General features: G+C 35.0%; 1 non-coding gene across 1 annotated transcript; it reads right to left on the bottom strand.

Moving 5' to 3' along the window:
• Positions 1–6,499: 6,499 nt before the first annotated feature.
• On the bottom strand, positions 6,500–6,606 carry LOC142174078 (small nucleolar RNA R71). The gene has a single exon (XR_012703428.1). It is a non-coding gene; the product is annotated as a small nucleolar RNA R71 (small nucleolar RNA).
• Between the last annotated feature and the right edge of the window lie 354 nt (positions 6,607–6,960).

The raw sequence follows: 6,960 nt of genomic DNA, 5'->3' as shown, positions 1-6,960 counted from the left end.
GAGACTTTTGACTGTTTCAAATGTGAGTAGCTATTTGTTTTTGGGTAAATATGAAATGTTATTAGTCGGAAATTTTTCGCATTTTGACTTTTTACCTAAAAATGTATATCTAAAAAGAATATGGAGGAAACATCCTCGCCTCTCATGTGACAAAAATAATTCTTCATCTATAATACATACTTTTAATTTATTTTTTTTCTCTTTTTTCTTTTGGTTTCAATAGTTCGAAAAAAATAGGGGAGAGTATGGTATGATTGCGAATGACACCAATTCAAACGACACCACTGCTGTAAATCCACTGCAAGTGCGAGCACAAGACAGCCACAACAATCAAGAATGTAGCTATATGATATAGCCATTCCCCATTCATGTGGGGGATTGTTGAGGTTTTTTGTTTTTAAGATAAAATAGTTTTAAAATGAGGGTGAATGAGAAATGGAGGGAAAATAAAAATTTTGAGTAAATTTTTAAGTTTTCCCCTCTTGACAATGAGACATTGTCCCATATTGGAAGAGGAAGAGATTTTTGGTGGGTATATATATAATTGCTCTTCTTGTAGCTCTTAAAGAGTTAAGAAGAAAGCAAGCCTCGCGCCGTCAAATATTAACGTAAGATTATCCGCATTTGTAACGGATATTTTCCAATCCGTGTATTGGCCATTTGGCAGCCGCCTAATGCTCCACCATGGAGGGTGGATGTTTGGTCTTTTTCAACACTGGCTGAAATCCTGAAAACGCTCAACTTTGGCTATACATTGCACTCCTTCCTCTCAGCATTTCCATACGATTTTCTGAGTTTGTACTCCTTCGTTCTGCATTATTTTTTAACTTCAAACAAAGCAACTGTAAGTGTGATTTGCTACCGAACTTTGTGTTCGCTTAAACACTGGGGTTTGAAGTACCGCTACACCAGTGTGTGATTCGTTCTATCCTGGGAGGAAATAATTCATTACCTTGGGTACTAGGAGGGGATTAAATTCCTTAAGGAAACACTGTGAATTCAGTGGGCTCGAATTAATTATTGTTTCATTACGTTAACTTATATTTTGCAGAATTATTATTTACAAATACAGCAATATTGGCGGGAATAACACCATTTACGGATGGAACTATAGATGTAGAATGTCTTTTTCCTTATGCTACCAGTTAGTGGTATCAATAATTCGGTTCGGCCGGTTATTTTATAAAATTAGTACTATATCGATTTTTCGGTTATTCTATTATATATAACCAAAATTAGACTTTTCAAAATCGTCTCAATCATGTCGGTTTCTTTTCGGTATCGGTACGGTTCAGTTAATTTTTGATATTTTTCTAAATGTCATGTAAAAGTAGTAAAAGTAGAATGCAATAACATACGTACTTTTATAGAACTTAGCAAAACTCTCTATGTATTTTTACTATTTAAAGGGTGATAAAAAGATGGTGAGAGTATAGATCCATTAATTATTCTACAATAGCATAAAAGACATTAAGCAAAGACAAAGAAAATATAAATCACACGAGTTGAAAGATATTAACCAAGTTGGGACTCAAGAATAAAGTCTAGAGAAGATTAAATATTCAAAAAGATAAATCTAAATCATACGAAATGAAACATATTCAATACATTGTACTTTATTACTCATAATCGCTAGAATACCTTGTGTCTTGCTAGTGAATATGCTGGAAATAGTTTAGTTTTAACATGAGTAGCATAATAGGTTGGGAATTAGGATTTTGAGTTTAATTACTTCTTGACTTGTAACTGTGTTCATAATTCCAAGTCCCACGTAAAAATTTAATACTTTATTATTTTTAAACTTAATATATAAATATATTTTTTACATGTAAATTTATTCGTTACATTTCGATATTTTTTCGGTTTATTTTCATAAATTAGAAAGCATATCCTAATTATCGGTACGGTTATAGAAATATATAAAAAAAACCTATGATTTTATTTAAAAAATCTAAAAATCGGTTCTTTACGATATTGTTCGGTCGGTTTAGTCGATTTTTAAATATTCATTGACACCCCTATTACAAGTGGTGCACATGCACCTTCCTCCTTGTATGCTGCTTGTGTTTTGAAGTAATGAAAGTACTTAATCTTATATACCAAAAAAAAAAAAAAAAAAAAAGACACCAATTCAAAATTCTGTTCTGTATATGAATATTTTTTCTCTCTACAGGCATTGATCAAATATTTATTTAACAAAAAAGTAACCTTGTTATACTGTTAGATATCAAAATTTTGAAGCAAATAGAAATTTGATATTTGAAACGTGTGGGTACTGAAGTTGATCCATTTCCAAATGTATCGCTATTTTTTTTTAATTCAATGTGTCACTAATTTAAAAATGGTATGTATCCCCTCCAGTACCTTACCAACCAGTAATATTCAATAGGTACCAAGATTAAAGCCATATATACACCACACAATTTTGCGACTGTCCATTATTGTTAATTCAGTAACTTTAAACTCAGCCGACCTCAACTCTACGAAGCACACTTTTCTCATAACCCGTTAAAATACATCTCTTCATGTTTAGGATGGACATATCTCTGAGGAGCAAGAAACTTTTAAGGTCTGTTTGGTTTGAAGACAAATTGTGCAAGAATTGTAATGCAGGATTATAATATATGAATTATAATGCGGAGATTATTTCTTGTTGAGTATTAACTTGATTGTATTCTAAGTTATGTTGATTTCTCAAAAGGTCATTGAACTAATAGAAATTATTTACGAAAATTACTTTACTGAAAAGTCATTCTATTTTACCCACCATAACTAAAAAATTATTCTACTTTATTTTGTAACTAAAAAGTCACTATATATTGCATATTGTAATTGAAAAATCACTCTATGCTTTTAAGGGATATTTTCGATTGCTTTTTGCTGAAGTGGCATTTTTCCTTTCAACTCAACCATTTAAAATATTAGAAGTACCCATTAAAATGATTTACTGACCTACTCCATGAACCCTCTCTTTTTTTCTTTTAAGAAAAACATAAAACATGCCACATTCGATTAAAATAAAATTGTGCAGATAATTACTAATATTTATTTTTCGGCCATATATTTTTACATATCACGACCCAAAATCTCAACTACGGGGCGTGATGGTACCTAACATCCGCATGCTTGGCAAGCCAACATTAGCTAATCGATTAAGCAGTTTAATAATTTAAAAATACAATAATAATATATTAAGACCGAAATATCCTGAAATGTATAATAATTTGAAACCACCGTTGTCTAAACTAATCCCAGAAATTAGTGTCACAAGTACACGAGCGGCTAGAATATTACAAACAAAGTCTGAAATGAAATACAAAATGTTTGATACAAAGTAAATAACAATAAATATGGGAAGGGGACTTTAGGGTCTGCGAACGCCGTGCAACACTACCTTAAGTCTCCTGGGAGGAAGAGTCCGAGCAATCACTGCTACACGCTGTTAGGACCAACACCGAGATCTGCACAAGAAGTGCATAAGTGTAATATGAGTACAATCGACCTCATTGTCACGACCCCAATTTCCCTCCGTAAGGATGTCGTGACGGCACCTAGTCTCTAAGACTAGGTAAGCCTAACAATATATGGAAACATTAAATAAAAGCTTAGAATTTCAAAACTCCAACAATTTCATAAATAAAATCTTTAAACTCAACACGTACACCTCCCAAAACCTGGTGAGATATAAGTCACAAGCTCTAAGTACAGTGTTGAACAATCCTATACATCACTGTCTATAAAAGTAAAATGAAAAAAGAAGACTAGGATATAAGGGGACTCCGAGGCCTGCGAACACGGGCAGGTGTACCTTGAAGTCACTAAATGCAACTCAGTGCACTAGTGCCGGGACTGATAAGATGTACCTGAATCTGCACAAAAATATATACAAAAGAGTAGTATGAGTACACCATAACGGTATCCAGTAAGTGCCAAGCCTAACCTCGGTAGAGTAGTGACGAGGTCAGGTCAAGGTCCTACTGGAGATAATAAGAAACAAGACGAAAGGTATAACGATATAATGATAATGACGAAGGAAATGAAACAAATAAGGAATTTACGGAAAGTTAACAACACAAAATCAAGACAGTTAATACAACATTGAAGGAAACAAGGATTTACACGTTAAGGAAACAAACAACCAAGGCAAATACAGCAAATAAAGAAAGATCAACAAAGGCCACTACCTAGGTACCCCTCGTAGTCCCAAATCATAAAAGTAACTCACAGTTTTCCTTATATCACTGCGGGGGGCTTTACATTTAGTTTTGAAAATTATTTTTCAGAAATAGCACATGATGGTAGGCTATAATTACGTATTTTAGTCTCTTATTGCACTCTAATTTACTGCACTTTATTCATGTTTGAGCTTTAATTGATAGTATTTTGCACTTATTGTGTATTTTATGCCTTGTAGGAGTGATTCTGAGCTATGTAGATATTATGAAATGAATTCGAGTGATTTGGAGCTTTATAGTCTGAGTAAAAGTCCAAGGGATTAAGCCGGGATCGTGTTCGGGGGGTCGAGGACCAAGTCTGGACGTCAAAATGCACGAAAAATCCGTACTCTGAGATAAGTCCACTGCCGCACCGCGGCTGCCTATTTCTCTGCTGCCTGTCAGAACCAACTCTCTGGATTTTCCCACTAACGCCCCGCATGGTGCGTCGCACCATGCGGCGCGCATGTGCAATTTTTACAGAGTGAAAATCTAATTTTGGCTAGGAAAATGTGATTTCGTTTGGGGCCGACCCTATTTAGTATAAATACATGGGAAAATATTATTTTCTATACTTTTGACACATATTCAACCTAAGGAGGCTAAGGAGGAGTTGGAAGAACACGAGCACAAGGATTTCATCATTCCTTCCTCACTCAAGACACGAGTTTGGATTGAATTTATATTTTCCTATACTCTAACTTTATTTGTGATGAATTTCTCCATATCTATGGAGTAGTTATCTTTAGGGTTTGATGGATTTGGTGTATTGATGATTGTTTGTGGATTATAACTCTAGTTTTATGTATTGAAGCGTTCTTTGAATGATTTAACTGTTGCATCTATATTCACTTGTTCATGTAATCGAGAGAGGCATAACTTGTGATATCTTTGCATTATCTTGTTGGTTGAGTTCATTAATTCTTCGTAATAATCGAAAGAGGCTAGTTGAATTATTGATTAAACCTAGTTAGGAGAAAATCGAAAGAAGACCAATCCATTACGCATTCTTGCATATCTTCATGTGCTTAAATTGGTTCATCTCGTGAGGTTAAGACTTAATCGAAAAAGGAGTTTTGCTGAACGTTTAAACTAAGAATTGAGTGAATTCGAGAGACTCACTTCAACATTAGAAGTGAATTATCTAGAGTTAGATCCCAAACAATTATCTTGCACCTATCCTATTAATCCCTATGTTCTCCCACTGATAACTTCCTTGCTTACCTTTGTTGCGATTGTCATTAGTCAATAGCTTTAGATTCTTAGTTAATTTTAGTTAGAAATCATATAAACTTCAATTGTTGATTCTCTTGAATAGCGATCAAGCTAGAAACTATGAGAATACTATTTAAATCAAATCCATGTGGATATAATATTATACTATACTATATTTGATTAATGAACATAATTTAAGTGTGTGTTTCGAGCTCGTCAAATTTTGGCGCTATTGCCAGGGATTGGTAATCAATAGTGTTTGAAATAGTTTGTAGTGCTAATTCAAGAATTTTTTTCTTTATGTTTAATTTAATTTTTCTCTTTTTACAGTTGGTGTTCTTTGACTATGCGCATGTTATAGGTTGAGGTTGGTGCATGACTCGAGCTTCTGCGAAAGGAGTGCTACCATACGATCCAGAGATAGGAAAACAACTGCGACAACTGAGGAAGGAAAGAAATCAAACCGAGACATTAGAAAAGGTTGGTCAGTCCTCAATTAAAGAACTTATTGCTGGAAACGATGAAAATAATGTAGATTTGGCTGCAAGAGATGCAGCCCAATGAAGAGAACAAGCTGCACGGGATGCTGAGGAAGCAGCTATTAGAGATGCACATATTATTTATGAAGAAGAGAGGGGTCATAGAATTGCTCAGAATCAACCTTTGGGTGCAGATCAGTTCGAAAATATAGCTCCCGGTCCTGGGAAACCACTTGGAGATTATGCTAGCCCGGTCTACAACCAAGGATTATCAAGTGTTCGACCACATCCAATTACAACAAACAATTTCGAGTTGACGCAAGGGTTGCTTTAAACCCTTCAGAATTGTTGTGTCTTCAGAGGGAACACAAACGAAGATCCAAATACACATCTAATGCACTTCGAGGAGATTATGAACATATTTCAATACAATGGTGTGTCACATGATGCAATGTACTTAAGGGCATTCCCCTTTTCTCTTAAAGATGATGCAAAGCAGTGGCTTCGGAGCTTGCCCAGAGATCAATTAGAACTTGGGAGGAGATGACCAGAATTTTTCTTGATAAATACTTCTCCTCAGCTAAGACGGGCAGGTTTAGAAGAGAAATCCATAACTTCTGCCAGAAAGAGAATGAAACTGTTTATGAAGCATGAGAGAGGTTTAAGGAGATTGTTCGAAAGTGTCAACATAGCGAAATTGAACTCTGGATGCAACTCCAGGACTTTTGGGATGGATTGACACCGGCCTCACGCAGAACATTGAGCAATGAAGCTGGAGGCCCGTTGATGAAGAAGACTCCAGAGGAGATAGTTATAATTCTTGATGAGTTATCTAAAGATGCAAATCAGTGGCCCTCTGAGAGTGCTGAAAGAAGAAGATCAACTGGTGTTCACCAAGTTTATGCTAATACATCTGTGCAGGTACAACTTAATGTTATGGCCAAAGAAATACGGAAGCTGACATTAGCCTCGATACAAAATGAGCCTCACACAGCTTGTGTGATGACCCAAAAGGTCATCTTATGTTTTAGAACTCAAATCTGCGCTCTTAA

This window comes from Nicotiana tabacum, chromosome 19, assembly GCF_000715075.1.
Source record: "Nicotiana tabacum cultivar K326 chromosome 19, ASM71507v2, whole genome shotgun sequence".
NCBI classification, from domain to species: Eukaryota; Viridiplantae; Streptophyta; class Magnoliopsida; order Solanales; family Solanaceae; genus Nicotiana; species Nicotiana tabacum.
This window is presented reverse-complemented; position numbering and strand designations above follow the sequence as displayed.